The 23,208-nt window shown below is 41.0% G+C and overlaps 1 protein-coding gene across 21 annotated transcripts in view; it reads left to right on the top strand.

The window, feature by feature from the left end:
* The window catches only part of THRB (thyroid hormone receptor beta), a 384,544-nt gene that overhangs the window by 141,554 nt on the left and 219,782 nt on the right, over positions 1 to 23,208 (top strand). For 10 of the 21 annotated variants that reach the window (XM_059920419.1, XM_059920417.1, XM_059920418.1 and 7 more), the window contains one exon: positions 20,706 to 20,777. The exons of the other annotated variants lie outside the window; for them this stretch is intronic. The gene's annotated coding sequence lies outside the window, so the exon portion shown is untranslated. The remainder of the gene's footprint in view (positions 1 to 20,705; positions 20,778 to 23,208) is intronic. 21 annotated transcript variants of the gene reach the window in all.

The raw sequence follows: 23,208 nt of genomic DNA, 5'->3' as shown, positions 1-23,208 counted from the left end.
ATTTATGTATATTAGAAGGCAGAATTATGCCGCATTTTCCTAATTTCTTTGTTCTTAGCATCGAAGTTCAGACTCTTCCACTAGCAAAATACACATATGTGATCTTTCTGGAAATTTTAAAATTCATTATTTGAAGTTAGTGAGCTTAAAATGTCAAGCCACCAGTTTATTTCTTGTCTTTAAATTGTATTAGAAACTTAAGACACACCTCATCCATCTAATTCATCACTTATTTGCCAAAAGATGTTTTCTGCTTGTATATCTTTTCTCAGACAATTTTCAAAAGGTGTTTGAAAACTTCTTTTTTTTTTCCCAGAGAAAATGTTTCAGTCTTCTCTTCCTTGAACTTCACTTTTTGGTTTGGCCAAACACCGTATAAATGAATGGCTCACGGACTAAGCACTTTGACTCACTGAAAGCTCAGCCTCAAGTAGATTGCTTAATATTTACCAAGTGCTCCCAAGGCTTCAGGCACATTCAGCCTCCTCAGGCATCCTGTGTTTGGCATGAGTTGAATTCTATCTGATTTATTCTCCAATGGGGGAGCGCTGGAGTGGTCTTTAAGTCTGAGTTAACGGGCTCTCTGCAGAATCCTTTAAGGTTCCCGGTGACAGGTTTGCATTACATGTGGTCATTTCCTATGGTGTCTTTGGACTCAAATTCCTGCAGCTGGCTCATACTGGATGAAATTCTTAAGCAATTTAAGGTTCAAAGTGGCCCTTGACTTACTTACCCCAAGGAAATAGGACTTGCTAAAAACCTTGATTTATTTCCCATTGCTGTAAAACTCCAGAAGGTCCACCTTCTCAACACATGATCATTCAAGAAATGGCATCAACTGCTCTAAGAATTAAGAATTACCCTAACCAGAGGGAACACAAATAGTTTTTCCTTTTCTCACCAGCTTCCAGTAATTGCCCTAGTTCCAACTGCACCAAATACAGCTCCACTTCTAGATTTTATTTGTTGCATTTATTATTTCCCAAGAAAGGCCCAAAACTGTTAAAATAACAAAAGAGTGGGCCATGAATTGTCTGTTGTTTCTTTCTAAATTAATCTGTAAAATAATCTGGTCACAATAAAATAGTGAGATAATTTTTTAGAGGGAGGGTTGACTGGCTCTGTGGCTTCTGATATTCTTGTGAAAAAATAAGCACGTGAGAATGGACAAAGAGAGGGGCCCAGTCTTACCCAGATGTTAAAATCACTATATTAGTACCGACACAGGAATAGACAGACAAATTAGCAGAGCAGACTAGAGATCAGATATAATGTAAATATTTCTAGGAACTGGGTATATTATAAAGATGACATTCAGAGCAATGAGAAGGATGAATTGTTCTTTAATTCATGTTGGATCAACTGGCTAACTATTTGGGAAAAAAATAACAAAGCTGACTACATAGCCACTACCTTTGCCAAAATAAATTCCAAATGAATCAAAGATTCCAACATGAAAACAAACCATGAAACTACCAGGCAAGTTTTTAAAAATAACTCTGGAGTGCATAAAGCCTTTTGAAGCAAGACACAAAACATAAAAGCTATAAAAGACAAATATGTTATGCCTTGAGTACATAGTAATTAAAGTGCTATCAACAAAGTTAAATAACAAGCACCACGCTGGAAATTATATGAGCAGGACAAAAGACAAAGACTTATTTAATTACTATATAAAGAACTCTTATGAGTCAGTAAGAAAAAACCCATAAACCAATAGTAAAATGTGCAAAGCATTCATTCATTGATTCCTTATTTATTGAGCACCTACCAAAAGCCAGTCACCGTTCTCTGTGCTAAGGACACAGCAGCAAATAAAACTGAGTTCCTGACCCCATGGAGCTGCCCTTCTATAACAGATACAAATGACAAAAAGTGAACAGGCAAATACATTCTATTTCAGGTGGTGATAAATGCTGCAGAGTTAACTAAAGCAAGACGAGGAGGTAAGAATGATGGGAAGTGGTTGCTAGTGTAGGGTGTTTTTTTCAGAAAAACAAGTGGCAGAAACGAGAGAGAGAAGTGTATGAAATGATGCATGCAGTTAAAACATATTCAGTCGGCACAGCGCGGCTTGTAGTGCAAAAGAACAGCCAACAACCTAAAAGTACGTCATTAGAGAAGTGCTTAATAAAGTATAAATAGAGGAAGTCCAAGGGAATGCTACGTAACCCATTTAGAAGGAGGAAGTACATTTGAATATATCAATACCGGAGAATTCAAACCAAGAGCTGAACAAAGTGAGCTGGAGAGGTTCATCATATGATCCTTCTATGAAAAAAAAAAAAAAAAAGGATGCACAGATACCTATGCATGGGTGTGCAAGGAACACTTCTGGGAGGATAAGTGAGGCTCTACCGATGGTGGCAGCTCTAGGAAGACTCCCTTTCCGTGGTATTTATTTTAGCTCCACATAGGTTTTACACCTATTCTCACAATAAATGAGACAGGGGTGCCAGCACTAGAACAATGTTAAGACTGAGGAAGTCACCTCACCTTTCTGTTCTTCCCTTTCCCCAACTGTAAAAGGAGGCATTTGAGCGAAACGATCTCTAAACATTCTTTTAAGCTCGGAGATTTAGAGCCTGAAATATTGGTGTTTTTGATATATTATTTTCTACTAAGATAGAAAGAGAACAGAAAAGCAACTGGGAGAAAAACAGACTACAGCATTGATTCGGGGCTACCAGCCCATTTGCTTTACTTCAGACTCCAGGCCAGGTTCCCCAAACCAAGTAAGAGCCTTATGTTTTGGTTACATTATTGACCATAGGTCACTGAGAATAGTAGCTAGTGCTGAAATTTTCTAAAACATGAACTGCTGTATATTTGCCAAAGGGTAATTTATTCTTTACCTCCCTCTGCTCCGTCTGCCGACAAGAAAGGCTTTAGGACTGTGGCCATCAGAGCTCGTCTTTGCTGTGAGGCGTCCGACCTGAGTGCAGGATCAGGAAGGCCTCAAGCACTCTCGCGTTTGTTTTCTTCCGTTTGCATATTCAGTTGCCACCGTCATAGCTGACTCAGCCCTTCTAACGACTTTGACCATGACTTCACATTGGGTTGAATTTGTATAAATAACATCATCTTTTTTTTTTTTAATAAATTTATTTATTTTATTTTTGGCTGCATTGGGTCTTTGTTGCTGCGTGTGGGCTTTCTCTAGTTGCAGTGAGCGGGGGCTACTCTTCGTTGTGGTGCGCGGGCTTCTCATTGCGGTGGCTTCTCTTGTTGCAGAGCACGGGCTCTAGGCGCACAGGATTCAGTAGCTGCAGCACGCGGGCTCAGTAGTTGTGGCTCACGGGCTCTAGAGCGCAGGCTCAGTAGTTGTGGCGCACGGGCTTAGTTGCTCCACGGCATGTGGGATGTTCCCGGACCAGGGCTCGAACCCGTGTCCCCTGCATTGGCAGGCGGATTCTTAACCACTGCGCCACCAGGGAAGCCCTGCGTAACATCATCTTAAAGCAGTAGGGTCAGAGCTATTTATTGCCTAAGGATTCAAAGTGTTGCCTGAGTCTCAAAACCTTCTTTTAAGAATTTATTTCACTCAGCAGTAGTAGGAGCTCAGGGTGCTTGAAAAGCAAGCAAGAAAGGACCGTTCCTTTTTACATCCCTCTGGAGGGGCCATTGGTGGACCCATGGCCACCATTTCTGGAGGACTGAAGTTCTGTGGGATCTTAGGCACCCTCCTGCAGCCTGGACACTATCTGTTCTTATCACAGGAGCCCACGGTGGGCTTCAAGGGGTCCATAAGCCTCCTAGGACTGTCTGTAGAACCGTGCAAGTATGCAAGGGCACCTTCTGGAAACAAAGCAAAGCAACAACAACTGCAAAATTGCCCACATTAGATTCCCCAAGGGACGCATGACCCAGAAAAGATATGCAATGTAATCAGTAGGCGTTTCTTTAGGATATAGGAAGACTGAGAGGGACATTTGGAGGCACATTCTGTGATACTATAAATCTCTAGTTCTCCAAAATTGTATTGAATTTAAATGTGCCCATGCAAGGTAGACTGTGTACAACACTAATTATCAAATAAAGAAACTGACAATTAAAAAAGAAACACAAAATAATACTATAACACAATCAGATAATCGATCATTATCAGTATGTTTAGCTCTAAATTATATACTCATTTTCTGAGAATTATGTAATTCTAACTTGCTGACAGACTGTTTTAAACACTGAATAGGGGAGTTCCCTGGTGGTCAGTGCTTAATACTCTGTGCTTTCACCGTTGAGGACCCGGGTTTGATCCCTGGTTGGGGAACTAAGATCCTGTAAGCCACGTGGCACAGCCAAAAAAAAAAAAAAAAAATACTGGATAAACTATTTTACTCTCTTTAAAAAAAAAAGACCAGGGACCCATTTGCTGTCCACGTGGCTGAAGATGGCTCTCAGCTCAGGCACCCTCCCCCAGTGCAGGTGGTTGCCTAGGGCACCTGGGCAAGGATGGGGAAACAGACTCCGGCAGGGTGATCTAAAGGAAGAGGCTGGAGCTTAAATTCTGCCTCTCACCTACTTGCCTGTTACCTTGGCAAAGTGATTTGGAGACGCTGAGCTTCAGTTTTCTCATCTTAAAAATGGGCCCAAGCATCCCTCACTGCTCTGGTGTAAGGTGCTAACATCCTGGGCTACAGAGACCCTGGCCTCTGAGAAGCAAGTGGGCAGCAATGGCACGTCCTTGTTAGAAATGCAGAATCTCAGGCTCCACTTAGACTTACTGAGTCAGAATCTGCATTTTAGCAAGGTCCCTACGGAGTCTAGATTAACTGGTATTTAAATTAGACTAAAATAAGGTTTGCGGTGATGTGTCTGGAATTCAAAATGGACGAAGTTTCAAGTCCTGGGTTTCATCTCTCACATCGCACTCCCCTGGCTGCTTCACCTGGAGGTGACTGTATTTCCATAAGGCATCATTTAGAGAAGGATCTTCATACAAGTTGCAGAATGTGCTAGCAGCTGCAGCCTAGTCTAAACCAACCCCCAAGGGAGCAGACCTAGGAGGCAGAGTATCTTCACCTTGCTGTAGGTTGGAGAGAACTAGAGCGGGCAGACAGTGTGACGGGCTGAGGAGCAGACCTCGTGAAGCCCTTCATGATCACAGACTCCTGGGACAGAGGTCACCAGAGCTACACCTTCAAGCCAAGTGTCAAATACAAACAAGCAAACAGATAAAAGGAAAGGAAATTATGAGAAATATTCCCCTCATCCCAGAAAGCAGCAATACCAGTCACAAAGCAAAAGTTTAGGAGTTTCCAGGATAAACCAGACTCCTGTAGGCATTAAAATGACTGAGATTATAGAAACTCCCCCAAATCCCCAAGCTGTCCCTGGGGTCTGTGTATGTGTATGTGGGGTGTGTGTGTGTGTGTGTGTGTATGTGTGTGTTTGTGTCTACAATGTGTGTGTATATGCAGGGCGTGTGGTGTGTGTGTGGTGTGTGTAGGGTGTGTGGGGATGAATGTGTATGATGTGTGTGTATGCAGGGTGTGTGCGTATGTGGTGTGTGTGGTGTATGTGTATGTGTGGGTAGTGTGTGTATGCAGGGTGTGTGTGTGTATGTGGTGTGCATGTGTGGTGTGTGTGTATGCGGGGTGTGTGGTGTGTGTGGTGTGCATGTGTGGTGTGTGTATGGTGTGTGTTATGTGGGGTGTGTGGTGTGTGTGTATGCAGAGTGTGTGTGTATGCGGTGTGCATGTGTAGTGTGTGTATGGTGTGTGTATGTGGGGTGTGTGGTGCATGTGTATGCAGGGTGTGTGTGTATGTGGTGTGCATGTGTGGTGTGTGTGTGTATGCGAGGTGTGTGGTGCGTGTGGTGTGTGTGTGGGGTGTGTGTGTGTGTGGTGTGTGTATGTGTGTGTATGCAGGGTGTGTGTATGTGTGTGTGTGTGTGGTGTGTGTATGCAGGGTGTGTGGTGCGTGTGGTGTGTGTGTACAGTTTTGCACATCCTTTCTCTCTTCGGTGGAATGTTCTGAGCCTCACTTCCCACATGAACCCCCCTCCCAAGTAGGCCCTACTCTCTGATAGGGCTGGGGAAGAATTCCAGGGTGGAGAAAATGCTGGTTTTGTCTCATGAAATCTCTGTTCCCCACCTTGCTGTCTTTTTCGGCCTCACTCCTAAATGCTTCAATGTGTACTTCCTAAGAACAAGGATAGTGTCTTACATGACCCAGTTATCAAACCCAGGAAATTCAACATTGATATAATACTATTATCTAATCAACATTCCATATTCAAATTTTATCAATTGTCCAATAATGTTCTCGGTAGCAATTTTTTCCCAGTTGGGATTTGCTCCGCGATATCCTGTTGCATTTAGTTGTCATGTCTCCTTACACTGAAACAGGTCCTCAGCCTTTCTTTGTGTTTCTTGATGTTTGGAGGATACAGGCCAATTCTTTCATAGAACTGGATTTCTGACGTTTCCTCAATGTTAGATTCAGGTGATGCCTTTTTGGAAGGAAAACCACAATAGTGACCTTGTGTCCTTCTCAGAACACATGAGGTCACTTTATTCCACTAGTGGTGATGTTAGTTTTTTTTTTTTTTTTTTTTTTTCATCACCACACAGCTACATTTTTTTTTTCCTTGTGATGAGAGCTTGTGATGTTAGTTTTGATCGCTTAGTTAAAGTGCTGTCTGCCAGGTTTCCCCCCCACCCCGCCCCACCCCCCGTAAGGTTACTACTTTCCTCTTTAGAATTAGCATGTGATTTGGGAGGAAGTATCTTGAGACTATACAAATAGACCATTTCCTCCTTAAATTTTTACCCACTAGTTTTAACATCCATTGATGGTTTTCTAACTCCATCGTTCCTTCTGTATTTATTAGTTGGCGTTCTGCTCTGTGGAAGAACTTTTACTTCTCTCCTATTTATGCATTCACGGATTTATGTATATCAGTGTGGACTTATGGAGAAACCCTTCCCCCTTTGATCTTGAGCCTTCTGTGGTCTCCTCCATCCAGAATCTCTGAAAACCAGCCAGAGCATCCAAAGCTGGGAGCTGCCTGGGGCGGTGCCATGGGAGGTGGATGCACAAGAAGTCTTCACAGCCCCAGGGGATTCGTAATCTTGGTTCCAAACCAAGGTCTTTATTTAACCTGGAAGTTTGGCTTTCTTCACCCTTCCTCGCAGGTTGACGCTGAAACCCCTTCTCTGAGAGCAGAAACCCAGACAGAACACAGCCATGCTCTCCTCTCCTCTTCCATTCAGGCTCCCTTCTCTCCCCTCCAGTGTGTCTGTTCCAAAGCAGTAGTAAATGTCTCAGCCTAAGGACTGGAAAAGGTCCCAAGGTGTCAAAAAGTTTACCTTCCCACTATAGACCAGAGAATGCAATGGGTAGGTCCTAGTGACCCTTTATGCCTTGTGTTTCTCCAAAGTAAACGAGTTTCTATCCATTTTGTGATAGCATCGGAAATTCCTTTAACACTCTTTTTTTTTTTAATACAAATCTTTTATTTATTTATATATATTTTTATTTTTGGCTGTGTTGGGTCTTCGTTTCTGTGCGAGGGCTTTCTCCAGTTCCGGCAAGCGGGGGCCACTCTTCATCGCGGTGCGCGGGCCTCTTCACTATCGCGGCCTCTCTTGTTGCGGAGCACAGGCTCCAGATGCACAGGCTCAGCAGTTGTGGCTCACGGGCCTCGTTGCTCCACGGCGTGTGGGATCTTCCCAGACCAGGGCTCGAATCCGTGTCCCCTGCATTGGCAGGCAGATTCTCAACCACTGCGCCACCAGGGAAGCCCCCCTTTAACACTCTTTATTTAGGAACTTTAATTGAGGGCAAGGGCACTAGGCTGCCAACCGTAGGTGGTGCCCCATCCACATTACTAAGAAACTGTTTTTAAAATTTTAGCAGAGTTTAATGAGGGATTGGGGTAGCTTTGTTGCCAGAGTCTCAGTATTTACAATTTGCTTCATGGACTTGCTTTATTCGATTTGGTTTTAGTTAAATTAAGGAATAAAAAAGCAAATTTCTTAATTTGCTTAATTTATTAACTTAATTAATTAAGTTAATTAATTAACTTAATTTGCTTTTTTAAGAAAAGCAATTTCTTAATTGGTTAAGTGGCTTGCTAGTAACAAGACTTTTTTTAACTTTTTATTTTGTATTGGAGTATAGTTGATTAACAATGTCGTTAGTTTCAGGTGTACAACAGAGTGATACATATACATGTATCTGTTTTTTTTCAAATTCCTTTCCCATTTAGGTTGTTACAGAATATTGAGCAGAGTTCCCTGTGTCACAGAGTAGGTCCTTCTTGGTTATCCATTTTAAATATAGGATGAATACATGTCAATCTGAAACCCCCTCACCCTTCCCCACTGGTAACCGTAAGTTCGTTCTCTCAGTCTGTAAGTCTGTTTCTGTTTTGTAAATAAGTTCATTTGCATCAATCTTTTTTAGATTCCGCATATAAGCGATATCATATGATATTTGCCTTTCTCTGTCTGACTTACTTCACTCAGTATGACAATCTCTAGGTCCATCCATGTTGCTGCAAATGGTATTATTCCATTCTTTTTTATGGCTGAGTAATATTCCATTGTATATATGTGCCACATCTTCTTTATCCATTCCTCTGTCGATGGACATTTAGGTTGCTTCCATGTCTTGGTTATTGTAAACAGTGCTGCAATGAACATTGGGGTGCATGTATACTTTCAGACCATGTTTTTCTCTGGATATATGCCCAACAGTGGGATTGCTGGATCATATGGTAGGTGGGAATGTAAACTGGTGCAGCCACTGTGGAGAACAGTATGGAGGTTCCTTAAAAAAGTAAAATTAGAGCTACCATAGGAGTTTTCTTTCTGACCGTATGGAATTATCCATCAGACATACAAAGTCAGAGAAACAAATGATAAAACAGATTAACCTATCTTTTTCCTCCCTGAATCTGCCAGTGCAACAATAAGCCTTTGGTGGTATCCCATACTGACCTGGTATGCCGGCTAAACTAATTGTGACTATCCTGTGGTCCCAGCTTGAGGACAGTAGCCTCACTTCTTTGTACCACCTTCATTCCTTTTCAAATAGCTGTAGAGATTACTCTATTGCTCACTATAGCCAGCTGGATGCCAGTAGTTGCTGTAGGGCTGGGGAACTATGTCAAAGAGAACTCATTCATGTGTGTGACATTTACATTAACTGGGTGGGCTTTCAGATCGGTCATCTAAACCTTTAATGTTATTTATAAGCTACAGTATTAAATTCGTCCACACAACCCACATGAAAAATATATACATCAGAAAAAGAGGTTTTTTTAGGTTGGTCTTCCTTCATGCAAATATGTTCAGAGGATAAGAACCCATGTTTCACTCTTCTTTTTCTTTGCATAAGATTTTTCTTTTTCTTTGCATAAGATTTCTTTGCATAAGATTCACTGAGGCATCCAGTCTTCCTGTTCTCCGTGTTAAGTTAGAAATTTAACTCCTTAAGTTGTCATTAAAGAGGAAATGGACGAAGTTTCCAGATATTTATGAGTCAGCAAATGAACAAACTAGAATTTATAAAGAAATGCATCATTACATTTTTTACAATAGCTTTCATCTTTTACAGCTTTTACAGCTTTTTTAGCTGTAAAAGCAATCCATGCGTACAGTGGAAATTTTGAAAAAAAAGATAATAAATAAGCGATAAATAAAAAGAGATAAATAATAAATAAGAGTTAAAAAAAGATATTTAATATTCACTCTTGATTTCACTAGCTAGTGCTATAGCTCCTCAACATTTTGGAGTGTTTCTTCCAAATCTTTTTCTATGCAAATATAATACATATATGCTTTAAAATGGTCAAATTCATATTTTGTATGTGTAGTTTTTCAACCTGCTTTTTGCATTTAACATTTTATTGTGGTTATTTCTCACACTGTGATTTGTGAGTATTAGTTTTAAGGGCTGCACAATTACTTTTTTTTTTTTTTTAAAGTATTTTAAAAAATATTTTATTTATTTATTTATTTATTTATTTATGGCTGTGTTGGGTCTTAGTTTCTGTGTGAGGGCCCTCTCCAGTTGCGGCAAGTGGGGGCCACTCTTCATCGCGGTGCGCGGGCCTCTCACCATCGCGGCCTCTCTTGTTGCGGAGCACAGGCTCCAGACACGCAGGCTCAGTAATTGTGGCTCACGGGCCCAGTCGCTCCGCGGCATGTGGGATCTTCCCAGACCAGGGCTCGAACCCGTGTCCCCTGCATTGGCAGGCAGATTCTCAACCACTGCGCCACCAGGGAAGCCCTGCACAATTACTTTTTAAAAGTCTGCCCCGCAGTTTGGAACTTAGAGGCTGCTCTGACTTCATGCTACTGAGGCAAATATACTTCTGTAGACATCTGTGCACGTAAATCTTAGTTTGCATTTTTGGTTATTTCCTTGGGAGTATCCATGCTCTCTTGGGGCTAAAGCAGAAACAAAGCCTAGGCTCCACGTCCTAGGAAAGAATTGATCCATTTCAGCCCTGTTAAATTCCTCAGGATCCTTTTCTGCTAAAGGAGAGACCAGTCATGTTCACGTCCCTCGTTACCCACAACCTGTCCTCACAAAAACAACATTACCAAAGTGGACCATGGTGCTTGGCCCAAAACATATTTTTCTTTCTTTGGGTGTGGAAGATAAGCCAAGATGGCAACTTGCCCAAAAGTGATCCAAGAACCTTTTGTAGGGAAAGTTTTGTTCGATAGGACCTGAGAGGATGTTTTAAAATAAAAGTTTTATTAAGGCGAAATGTGTTCCTGGGTTAGAAAGATAAGGTTTCTTCTCACATGCCTGGACTAGCTCCTTCCAACATGTTTGCTAGTTCTCCTGTAGACACACAACTTCAGTGACCTGAGAAAGACTTTACACCCTGAAAAGAAAGATAAAGGAAACTCAAGAACATGAACTCCTTTATCACAGAGATGCACAGAGATGCTCACACCATTCTTCATTGTCAACTGTAGAACCCTTTGTTCCTCTTTCAAAAGCGTCTTTGTGTTTCTTGGAATGAGCTGGCCGTCTCTCTCCCAGCTGTCGGAAATGCAAGAGAACTTCATGGAAAGCAAGAGTGTATATTGTTCCCGAAAAGGTTAGAGGTGAGCTCCCGTCACATGGTCACCGTCACCATCTGCTCTCGCCGCAGACATTTTTGCAGTGGTGGGACCACAAGTGTTTCTCTTACAGGTATTGAAGTTCCTGTTCCCAGAGAAGCAGGACCTGGCAACTTGGGAGGACCCTTCCTCTTGTGGCTCTGCCCTGACTGATTTACTGTGTGACTTTGAAAACGTTTTATGCGGGCTTGTTCTGGAAAAGATGATGACAGCTTATAAAGATACAAATATCGTAATAAGTAAACATAAGTTATAAAGGATAAGAAAAACCAAGAAGCAAAGGAAAACAGGGATAGACACTAATAATGAGCTGGAGATTGGGTTAATATGCAAATTTGTACCGTTGTACATTTAATAACTTTTTACTGAGTGTCTAATATTTGCCAGGAACTCTGGAACACATTTTTCAAACTTAGTTGCAACACGTTAATGGTCCATGAAATCATTTAAGTGAGTGACCACCATTTTTAATGGAATGGGATGTGAAGCACTAGAATAGAATACAGTAGAAAATATCAGAGGTCATTGCACAAAGTAAGGATATTATTTACAAAAATATAACTGTATACTGGGTCATGATACAAAGTGTATTTCTTACTGTAGCCGTAGTAAAAAGAAAATTTGAAAACCACTGACCTGTGGGTATGCACAAATTTAGGGCTGAGTTTTCTAGAAGCCAATGGGAATAGGGAAACGTTATACCATTTTTGCTGTTCATTTCCTACAACTATGCAGAAGGAAAAAAATTTTTTTTGCTATCCTTCACAAAGAGAAAAAATGAATAACATACTAAATAACCTCTTTACAGAAAACCCTGGTAATTTAAGGCTATTTCTTTCAGCCTCCCCCCTTCCTCCCCCCCCCCCCATATAAATAACAGCATCACTCTACACTCTACAAGATGTCTGAAATTTACCCTAATCTGTACTTTAGGTCCTATCACGCTCCTTACCATGCATGTCAGTGTTCTTAAGAATACTAAGTAGGAAACGGGTGATATTTCTTAAAGTTTTGTAAACAAAGTTGTTTTTTGAAGCAAAATGTAGATACATTCCATTAAAACATACAGTAAAATGCATACATCCGTTGTAGTAAAAATGATGGTTACTTACTAAGGTGGTTCCAGGGACCATTAATGTGTTGCAACTAAGTATACAAGTCATTAGCATACAGCTTGATACATTTTCACAAAATGTAAACACCCATGTAACCACCATTTAGATCATGAAATGGAACAATTGACAGGAAGGAGAAACTCTCCTCCTTCCCCCTTCAGTCTCTCTCCCAAAAGACTGAACTTTCCTGAGTTCTAAAACAACAGATTAATTTTGCTTTGTTTTGAACTTTGTAAAGGGCTCATGTAGAATGTATTTCTGTGTCTGACTTACTTTGCTCAATATTATGTTTGTGAGACATTCCATCCGTTGTGATTTATATATTTCATTGTGGGCATATATCCGTTGGGGAATAGTTTGTTTTCAGCTTTGGCTATGATGAGAAGTGCAGCTATGGACATTTTTGTACAGGTCTTTTGGTGAACATGTGTACACGTTTCTGTTGAGTTTGAGGATGAAATTGCTGGTGTATATATATATATATTTTTTCAGCATGAAGAGATATTATAGTGTCTCAGGGCATGATCATACATGTGTGTCCTTGGGCCTGGTGAAAATCTACCTGGAGATTCACCAGTGTTTCAGTAACAAGTACAAGCACACACATGTCCTTTTCAATTCCTTTGTCTTATTTTTATTTTGGAAAATTTGGAAAATATAGGTAAGTATACAGAATAAAATTTAAATCACAATAACCCAACCACCCAGAGATGACCACTTTTAGCAATTAATTGAGCCCTTTGCCGTTATAGATAACACTATGTGAACATCTTTTTCACTGAGGCTTTGTATATATAGATATATCCATAATCATTTATTTAAGATAAATTCTGGGAAGAAGAAATGCTGAATAAAGAACGTGGGAAAGCTCAGGCTTTGATACACTCACTAATGTTTTACTAGTTGGATGAGTAGGGGTGTGGGGAAGGGCACACAGAAAGCAGATGAATGTCAAAGAAGTCACAGGTAAGAAAGAATATACTAGCACCAGAGGACGGGCAAGAAAGCCTTCAAAGATTCTCTGCTATGATGATTCTGTAGTACCTGTTCATTTTTTTTTTCTTTTAGAAAGAGGAAATAGTTTTTTAATTCTTTAAGAAATAGCTTTCTTTCGGTAGGTCCCACTGAATTTGGAGCTATCTAGCCTTTTACTGTTTGTTTTTACAGTTATCTGTGTTGCTCCAATTCCAATTGCTGCTCCTTCGTGAGTAGTGGTTTCCCTGCCGGGTTTTGTTTGCAGATCCCCCGGAGGTGGTTCTCCAGAGGGATGAATGGCATCTTTGTTCAAAGGGGCCAGGAGAGAGAATCATCTAATTCTACCAAAGGCAGGAGACAGTAAACCGATCCTGCGTTTCCATTGCTGTTGGAAAAAGAACAGTAAATGACAGCAAAATTGAATAACGTGATACTTGCACGGTATAAATGACCCAGCGGAAGAGATGTGATGAGAAGGAGAGTGAGGGTTTGATCTCTGCCTTTCAGTTTTCAGTCATTGTCAACCACGAAGTACAAAAATTGGCTCAGCAGAACTTAGTTTCAGCCAGGATGCTAGACAGAGAGCCAAGAGATTTTTTTCTCTGCTAAGTTGCCCAGGATTGATGTTTTGTGGATATGTTTACATTGGTGAATAAAGTCAGAGCACTTTATTTTGCTACGGTTGTGCTTTTCAAACTGTGGGCTGGGTCCTATTCGTGGGTAATGAAATCAATTTCGCAGGTCATTGCTAACTTTTCTTTAATGAAATAGTATATAAAAAAGAACAGAATAGGATAGTGTTGAATGGAATAGAAAATATCCAAGTACATCACATAAGCAAGAATACTATCTTATGGGACTTATATTTTAGTTAGCTATACATACACACATCTAAATATATGGACATGTGTTATAGATTAAAACAAACTTCTCATTATGGGTCATGGTCAAATAATGACTGCTGGGAATTTTTTACATTAGAGATTTTTTTTTCTTCTCTTTTTCTGGGAATATTTTTGTATATACACAATTTTCCAAAAGTTGTTTCTTTGGAATTGAACAGATCAAACTTTGGGGTTTGGGGTTGAGGGGAGCAGGAAACATCTTCATGTTAATATAGACAACAGTTACCTTCTTGTTGATCCAAAGTACAAGTAGAAAAAACTTGGCTTATCTGAACCTGTCTTTATTATGGTCCTATATAGAAGGCAACTCTGATAATGACACCTCTTTTCCAACGTCAGATGGAAAACACCCAAGGTTAGAAAACTGTCATGGTGGCATTCAAATACCAACCCAAGGGTCAACATATTAATACTCTGAGAAAAGGATGGCTCATGGTAACACGATATACCTACTTGCCGGTGATTGGAGTTAAGACTTTACCAAACAGTGAAGTCACTAGTAGCTGATTATGATGATATGTGCTGATTTTAAACATTTACTATGATCATTCGATAATAGAATAAATTTTCATGTATGCAAAAATTTTCCCCCTAATTCAGCTTCATTCAAATCTGTATTTAATTGCTTTGAGTTAACATTAAGTGGATTCACAAACTTGGGTAAGATCTAGCAGGTGGCCCAATTGTATGTAAGTTTCCCATGTGTGGGAAATACGCATATAAGTATGTGTATACAGATCATACGAGTATATAATACCTTATGCTAAGTGATCCATTCATTGGTACTTCATCCTTATGAAACCAAAGAATGGTCAGTACAATAAATAAAAACAGTCACTCTAGAAAGCAATCACTCTAGTGGCTGCCTGAGGAGCTATTTCAGAGGGGTTTGGAGATTGGGTTTGGACTCAGCAGTAAGGAAAGATTGCGTTTGATTAGTAATATCTGTGACGACATGGAAAGGGGACAGTGGTGATATACGTGCCATGTGTTTATCTTGGAACTTTTCAATTGAGTGACTCTTTACGGTATCTTGGAAACATGAGTTGCTTCCTCCATTTCATAGGGAAAAGAAAGTAATAGCAGATGGAGGTGGCCCAGAATTAAACCTTTTATTTATTTTTTTCTGTACCCTTTTTAAAAAATCCAGGTATAGTTGATTTGCAATATTATATCAGTTTCAGGTGTACAACACAGTGATTCAATATTTGTATACATTGTACTTAATTTATAGAATTAAAGCTTTTAGTATCTCTTGATCTTGTTTCATTTCTATTCATATTTATCTAGATTATTTTAGATAGTGTCTTACAAATGTTCGTGTCTGTTTACCCCTTTCCATTCCCATTGCCACAGTTACATTTTTGATCCTCATTAAAATGATTAGTAGAGGAGCTCTCTAGATGGCTGTCCTGCTTCTAGCGTTCACAGTGTTGGATGGGGTCAAGCATCACGGGCTCCACTGAAAACCATGTGAAAGCTCTGTCCCATCTCTCAGAAAACTCAACACTTGCACAGACTCCTGCCAATGTGTTCAGGAGGGTTGTGAGCTCTGTGAGGTCTACGCTTAATTACAGATCCCTAGTCTGGCTCTCTCCCTCCCATCTACCCCTCACGTTTTTATCAGAGTAATATTTCTAACACACACTTTGGATCATATTACTATCTTCTCAGAACCGATTCATTTCCCGTTGCCTTCAGGACAGAAAGAAGTCCAATCTGCTTAGATGGGTCTCCAAACTCTTTTTTTTTTTTACCAAAATATATTTGGCATATTCCATTGTGGAATGTATATAACATGTTACACTGGCACATTTATATATAGTAAGATAATTGCCATCGTAGGGACAGTTAGCACCTCTGTTACATCACATAGTTATCTTTTCTTTTCAGGGGTCCCAACTCTTTCAAGCTCTCACCTTTGTAGCCTCCTTGCCCCTCTCTTCTCCCCTGCACCTTCCTCCCAAATACACACCCTCTAAACCTAACCAGAACACTTGGTCTTTCCCTCCATGGTTCCTGCACTTGGCTCCTATGGGTGCTGCTACCTGAATATCCTTTTCCACCTCTTCAGGCCCTTTCTAACCTTCAAGCCCAGTGTCTGTCCTCACTCTCCGTTATTTCTGCGGACAGAGCTCTCAGCGCCGATGAATGCCTTGTGGTGTCTCGCCCGTCATGGTGAGGTGTGTGCCTGTTTGCCCTCAGATCCCTGGCTTGCCCTTCCCTGGTGTGACTGACCTGACGGAGAGGATAAGAAGGGTGACAAGCCTAGGGAACTGGGGTTTTTTTTGCTAGACTTTATGCGTTTACTCTCTTTATATTATATAATAACCTACAAGAAAGTAACTGAGAAGGCTGGCTAGCAAAGGCAAATGAAAGATGGAAGGCATATGAGATGCAAATTATTGGAGTTTGAAGTTACAAGTCAAAAAAAAACAAACAAAAAACACAAAAAAACAGGGCTGTCCAGGTTCCTGAGTCTGGGGTCAGCCTTGGAAGGTCCTGAAGGAAGAGGGAAGCCGGGTGTGCCTTTCTCACACTCCGACCAGCTCTCTGATGGCACATCGTCTCCTCTGGGGCTTCAGCTCCTACTAAGGACGGCTTCTGAGCTGTCAGCTTCTGTGGGGTGGCCCTGTCCCCTGGGCTCCAGCACCGACACTTCTATGCTTTGTTCCTGTTGTTCAGGGACTTTCTGCAATGACTGAGTCCCTGGATGGCTCCTGCTTCCCCGTTTGCCTTCACGTCTTTCCTTCTGTGTGATCAGTTCCCTGCATTATAGTCCTTATGTTGAAATCCCTAGACTACTTTATATTTTCCTAGTTGAACCTTGACTGAAACAGCTGGCATTTGGTGGATAGTTGACGAGTCTGATTGCCTAAATTTTAAACTATCTTCTATGGGGACATCCGTTTTTTGAGAGAGCCAGGGGTAGGTCCTATATCGGTTATATCTAGTACACAACAACATTTTGTACAGTTACCTGGGAAAGTAACACATTACCTCAAAACTCAATGGTTTGAAACACTTGGCATTCATAAGTTCACGAGTCTGAGGGTTGTCTACTACTGGCTGGTTCTTTGAGTTCCGTCTGGGCCCACTAGTACATCTGTGGTCAGCTGGGTGGTTCTGTGTATCTTGCCTGGGTGCTGTCCTATGTGTGGGGCTTGGCTGCTCTAGGCTGATCTAGGATGGCCTTGGCTGAGACGTGAGTCAACACCACCACTCTGTGTTTCTCGGCCATGACAGGCTAGCCCAGGCGTGTTCTCATGGCAGTTACAGAGGAGCAAAGCAAACACATAAACATAACAAGAACTTTTTCAAACCTCTAGATGGAACATACCTGCTAACATTCCATTGGCCAAAGCAAGTCACCTGACCAAAGCCAAAATCAAAGGGGGCAGGAATATTGGCTGAACCTCTTTAGTAAGAGGAACTGCAAAGTTACGTGACAAAGAGTAGGGACAGGGAGGGCTGAAGATGTGACCGTGAAGGCAATGCAGTCAGTCTATATCAGCCTCCACAGGGTAGATGAGAGAGCCGAGACCAAAGAAGTAGAGAGATAGATGACATTAACGTATCGCCATAATAGTAACCCCTTTTAAATGAAAACTTTGCAATAAAATACACATTGTGTATTCGCTAGTTTGTTCTGTAGAGTTCATTTGTACATAGTTACAGACTGAAGAGCATAGACCAAGTAAAGAGCCATTTATAACTAACATATTAATAAACCAAGCTAAAGGGACTTTATTTATCCTTTAACCTTCAATTTGCATTAATTGGGAGCAGTCATGGGAAATGGGGCCAACCTTACCTCAGGTCACATGGCTTAACAAAATGAACTGTTTCATGCCCAGAAATAAATGCCTTCCAAATATAAATATGAATCAGTTACAAAACAGACTATTTTGAAAGCACAAAATAACCACACTGTTAATATATTTGTGTCCCAATTAAAAATGTGTAAGGAACACACATTCTGGGCTAAAGTCGTCCCAGGGAGCGATTCTCATTTTTGCTTTGAATCTTGTGTAAACAAACCGGGCAGCCTCCTTTGAGCCATGAGCAAATCCACGGCTCCCTGTTTTCTAAAGAGAAGAAGAATTAGAAATGGGAATGTTTAAGTTGGAAAGGTCTGGGGCTTGACCTTGCTGCTTTAAATTTCATTTCCTTCATTACTAGGAAATCACTTTGAATTTGTCTTCTTGGAGAACTCTAATTTGGTTTGTTCTTGGTTTGAGCCACACCATGAAAGAGATGCTGTCGGTTTGTATTATAGCAAAACTTGGAAGCCACCTCAGTGACACTGTTTTTCGGTTGTCTTCTCTGCTGTTTTAATCTTTAAGCCTGAGCCTGTTCTCAGTAATTCAGAATGAAGCCCATGACATCCGACTGCCTGAGACAGAGTCCCAGCTAGTCTCTTTTTCACTGGCTTTGGGCATAATTTTAAATCTTTCTCTGACTCTCTTTTCCTCATCTGAACAATGGGCTTATACCTACCTCGTCTGATCATTATGAGGATTAAATTAAGTGAAATTAGGCGGGAGAATTAGCACAACCCAACCCACAAAATGTGCTTAAGAAGTGGTATATATTAAACTGCTTATTATTACTAATTATTATGTGAGAATGTTTAGGTTGTTTTCACTGAGTCAGGTTCATGTATATTCTTCAAAGTGTAAATCAGAATTATACCTTCAAAAAATAAGTTGAGGTTCAATATTGTTTACATACAAGGCACTGTTTGTTTTTAGGTATTAGTGTCAAGGGTAGTGGTGTATATCTATTCACATTTAAAACCACAACAGTTACAAACACAAGCTTCTTTCTGGCTTGTCAATTTAGTCTTTGAGAACGCTTTTAGAATATGCTTCTTTTTTTTTCTTTTTTCTTTTTTTTATTGAAGTACAGTTGATTTACTATGTTGTGTTAGTTTCTGGTGTACAGCAAAGTGATTCAGTTATATTTTTTCATATTTTTTTCATTATAGGTTATTACAAGATATTGAATATAGTTTCCTGTGCTATACATTAGGACCTTGTTGTTTATTTATATATAGTAGTGTGTATCTGTTAATTCGAAACTCTTAATTTATCCCTCCCCCTCCCCACCCTTTCCCCTTTGGTAACGGTAAGTTTGTTTTCTATGTCTGTGAGTCTGTTTTGTAAATATGCTCCTTAAATATCTTGGTCTTTAGCCTTAAAATATTAGAGCTTCCGATGTTCTCGCAAACAGTACAGTGATACTGACAACTTGGGATTTGAATATTTACGACAAAGGCAAGTGGAGAGAGACTTCGAAGAAAACAAATACAACCTCAAAGTCTTCCTTAATGTTGTTGGAAAAGGGAGGAAAATTAATAATAAGCAGATCAATTTTTAACAAGTATGTTTTACCTCTCAATACACTTGACTGTCCACTCTGCATGGAACCATAGTAGAGAAGACAGAGCAGCATCTTGAGAAGCTCAGAGTGGAGTTGCAGAGAAGATCTGCACATGCACACATACATATGCGCGCGCACACACGTAACCAGCGCGCAGTTTAATGGCATGACAGGTGCTTTCCTGGTGTTAGGTGGAAAGGCAGTGACTGAGCTGAGACTTCGTTCAGTCAGCATGGTCAGCTCACACACACGATGTTGAGAGTCCAAGTGTAGAACGACAGATACACATACGTAGGTTCATATCGTATAGGTGAATGAAAAACACACGAGCACTGTTCATTGTCCTGGATACTCATCTTGTATGTAAATGTTTTTAAAAAATGTACTGGCAAGATACAAATTCATGGTCTGGCCTCGGAGTGGGTTGTCAAGGAGATTATACCTATGCTCTATTTTATTTAAAAAAAAAAAAGAGCAGATGGGACAAAATGTTGGCAATGGTCCATTCTGGGCAGAGGGGACCCAGACATTTGTCCTGCCAACCTGTGCTTTCCTGTGATCTCTAAGTTTCCCACAAGAACAGCTACAACTGTGGGACCACAGCCATGGAAAAAGCAGCCCCTCACTTTCTGGGCAGACAGACGCTTGGAGACGTCGTCTCCTGCAGGACCAGATGCCCTGGTTTCTCCTTCATCTGTTTACACCTGGGGGAAGAGTCCCCAACATCACCGCACTTGACACCGTCTAGACAGCTCTGTAGCTTCCTCTTGGCTCCCCCATCCTGACGTCTCACAGGGGCGCAGCCCCGGCTGAGATTTGCTGGGACCTATCCTGGGAACCATCCTCTGACACCCAGCTGGACCCTTTTTAGCACAAAAGTTCTAAATTGTTTGATTCACATTTGCCTTTTAGTCCTCTTCCGAGGCTGGGAATCCAAAACCCCGGAGTCCTGGGCAGAAAAGTAGGTTCTTGGGATCCACAAACATCGTCTCATGCCTATAATGTGTTATTACAATCCTTGCGTTAAAGTCCCTTTCTCTGAAACCAGCTCCCCTTTGGAATGAGATTTTATCTAAGTCTGTTTGCATGTATTCAAAATCAGAGACAGCTCTGAAACCAGACCCCATTTACACATAGAAAGAAGAGCAGTGGTGAATTAAGCAAATGTTGGGGGAGTTTTAAAAAAAAAAGCACACACACATCTATTTATCTTCTTGTGTTCCCTTTTTTTCCAGATCTGCATTTTCCCTCCCATTGGCCGTCCTGCGTGGGTACCAAGTCCCACACAGGATTTCACGGATTGTCAGGTCAGATGTTGGGCTTGACTTGGCTGTTTGCAGAGTCATGATTCTATGATTGCCACTTTTCAGCATCATGGGAATGATCTTCTAGTTTATGGCATTGCTGCTGTTGTTATTTAAGATGGTTTTGAACTCTGGGGGTAATCAGATGCGTGATTTTATGATTGCCACTTTTCAGCATCATGGGAATGATCTTCTAGTTTATGGCATTGCTGCTGTTGTTATTTAAGATGGTTTTGAACTCTGGGGGTAATCAGATGCGTGATTTTATGATTGCCGCTTTTCAGCATCATGGGAATGATCTTCTAGTTTATGGCATTGCTGCTGTTGTTATTTAAGATGGTTTTGAACTCTGTAGGTATTCAGGAGGAATATACAGCATTCGATGGGTTAAAAATAAACATAATGGAGAGCAGGACGCTTCAGATTCACTTGGGGGAAAAAGGAGTAATAATTAGACAGAGAGAGAAAGGAACCCATTTTTCATTTGTTATGTGGAAAAATGCTTGATGGAGGACCACAGTCCTTTCCAATCTCTCTTTTCCTTGAGTGCTAAAGAAAGCAAAAGGATCAGCTCACCCTTGGTCAGAGCAAGTCAGGAAGGGCATGTGCACCTGTGCAGTGAAGACCCCCTTCCATTACTGACGAGCCCATACAACTTCCCTCCAGTCCCCAGATGTTTGGAAATATAAGGCAGCCTGTTCAGTTTGGAACACTAGGATGTCATCTGGAACCCAGTTTGTTTACATTATTATAACAAAAGTTGCAGTTTGTCTCTGCAGTTAGGGTTGTGTCAGCACTTTCCTTTCTGTGTTTATTATTTTTAGCAGTTTAAAAGCTAACCAGGAAAAATGGCTTTCTGGCGGCGAGGTGACATTCCGGCTGGGCCAGGGTCTGTGGCGTCTATAGATACACTGGCTGGCTGTGGAGTCGGGCCTCTTGAATGCAGCCTTTGTGCTTCCATCGCCAGGGCCTCTGGCCTATTGTCCAGCCGCCTCAGTTGAGGTGGCACTATCTGATTGTAACCGGTACTAATATTACAGTGTTCGGTGCCCAGACCCTCCCCGGGGGCCCCCAGTCTGGCGGCCTCTGTCTCCCAGCTCTCTCTCCAGGGGACCAATCCCAGCTCTCATATCAGAAACGCTATTTGTAATTTATAGAAGGTTCCAGGGAAAAGGATCGGTAAGGATCGGCTAGACCTGCAGTTCTCTAACTTTTTTATATTTTTTTTTACAAAGAACCCTTTACCCAAATGCAATCTTCCAGTGAAACGCAATTTGTAAGACCTGGAAAAGTACAGCTGTTCTGTTTGAAGGAGAGAACCCCAATCTTCAGCTTCCACTTCACCCACCCCCAATCAAGGTGGCTTCTCAGGTCCCCTCCCCCAACCAAGAAACCTACAACTCCTCAGAATACTTGCACAGTTTTCACAGGGCGAGCCCCTCAATTTACAGAGAAGGAAACTAAGACGTGATTTCATAGATGCTTAAAACATGAGACATTAGGCACTAAAAAAGTACACTGCGTTCATCCATTTTTATTTAGTTCTAAAAAAGGCACAGCTAGTCTACCATAATAGCAATCAAAATAGTGGTTACTTTGGGGAGAGACCAGATTGACTGGGCAGGGACACAGGGAATTTTTCTGGGGTGATGGAAATGTATATCTTCATAGAAGTATGGGTTACATGGCATTTGTCAAAACTCGTCTCCTTTTTGCTATACATAAATTATACCTCTGTTAAAAAAATAAAAAGAAGGAAAATAAAGCAAAAAAAATTTAGCTGTTTTGTGAATGAAAATACTGAGAGCTTCGTGAAATACTGAAAATACTGATGGTCTTTCTTAAAGCTATGTGCACTCTTTATTGAGTGGAATCTACCGTCATTATGCAAAGTTGCAGAAGACAAGAGACCACGCTGCTTTTCCAATTATTGAACTTTCTTTGTTCAATAATTACCAAAACCAGAAAAAAAAAATCTCAGAGGATTTCAGACAACAGAACCCCTGAATACCTTCTGGGGTCTTCTAGCCAGTAATGCAGCTAAAGGATGATGTATGTGATTCCTGGCGGGGGAAATCCCGAGTACAGTACTTGATTCATGCATTACTTTGACATGTACTGTTGGTAATGCTCGGGAAATTGTTCATAATTTTTTAACCTTTGCTCCTTCATCTGAATGCTTTTTCGGGACCTGTGAAATACAAGATGGCTTCTTCTATATCTTATCAGAGTTGAACTTCTGGTGACAGGTTGGAATTCAGGCCTTTAGTGACACCTCTTTCCTTGCAATAAATCATCTGGACCCTTTAAAAATGACTTTTCTCCCCCGGAAATACTTGGAACCAAGCCTACTTGAATTCTTCTATTTGTGTGTTTTAGAAGTCCGGCAGTAACATGGAAGGTCATTATTTGGGTTGAAATGCTGCTAAGGCCC

The sequence above is a fragment of the Balaenoptera ricei genome, chromosome 4, assembly GCF_028023285.1.
Source record: "Balaenoptera ricei isolate mBalRic1 chromosome 4, mBalRic1.hap2, whole genome shotgun sequence".
NCBI classification, from domain to species: domain Eukaryota; kingdom Metazoa; phylum Chordata; class Mammalia; order Artiodactyla; family Balaenopteridae; genus Balaenoptera; species Balaenoptera ricei.
This window is presented reverse-complemented; position numbering and strand designations above follow the sequence as displayed.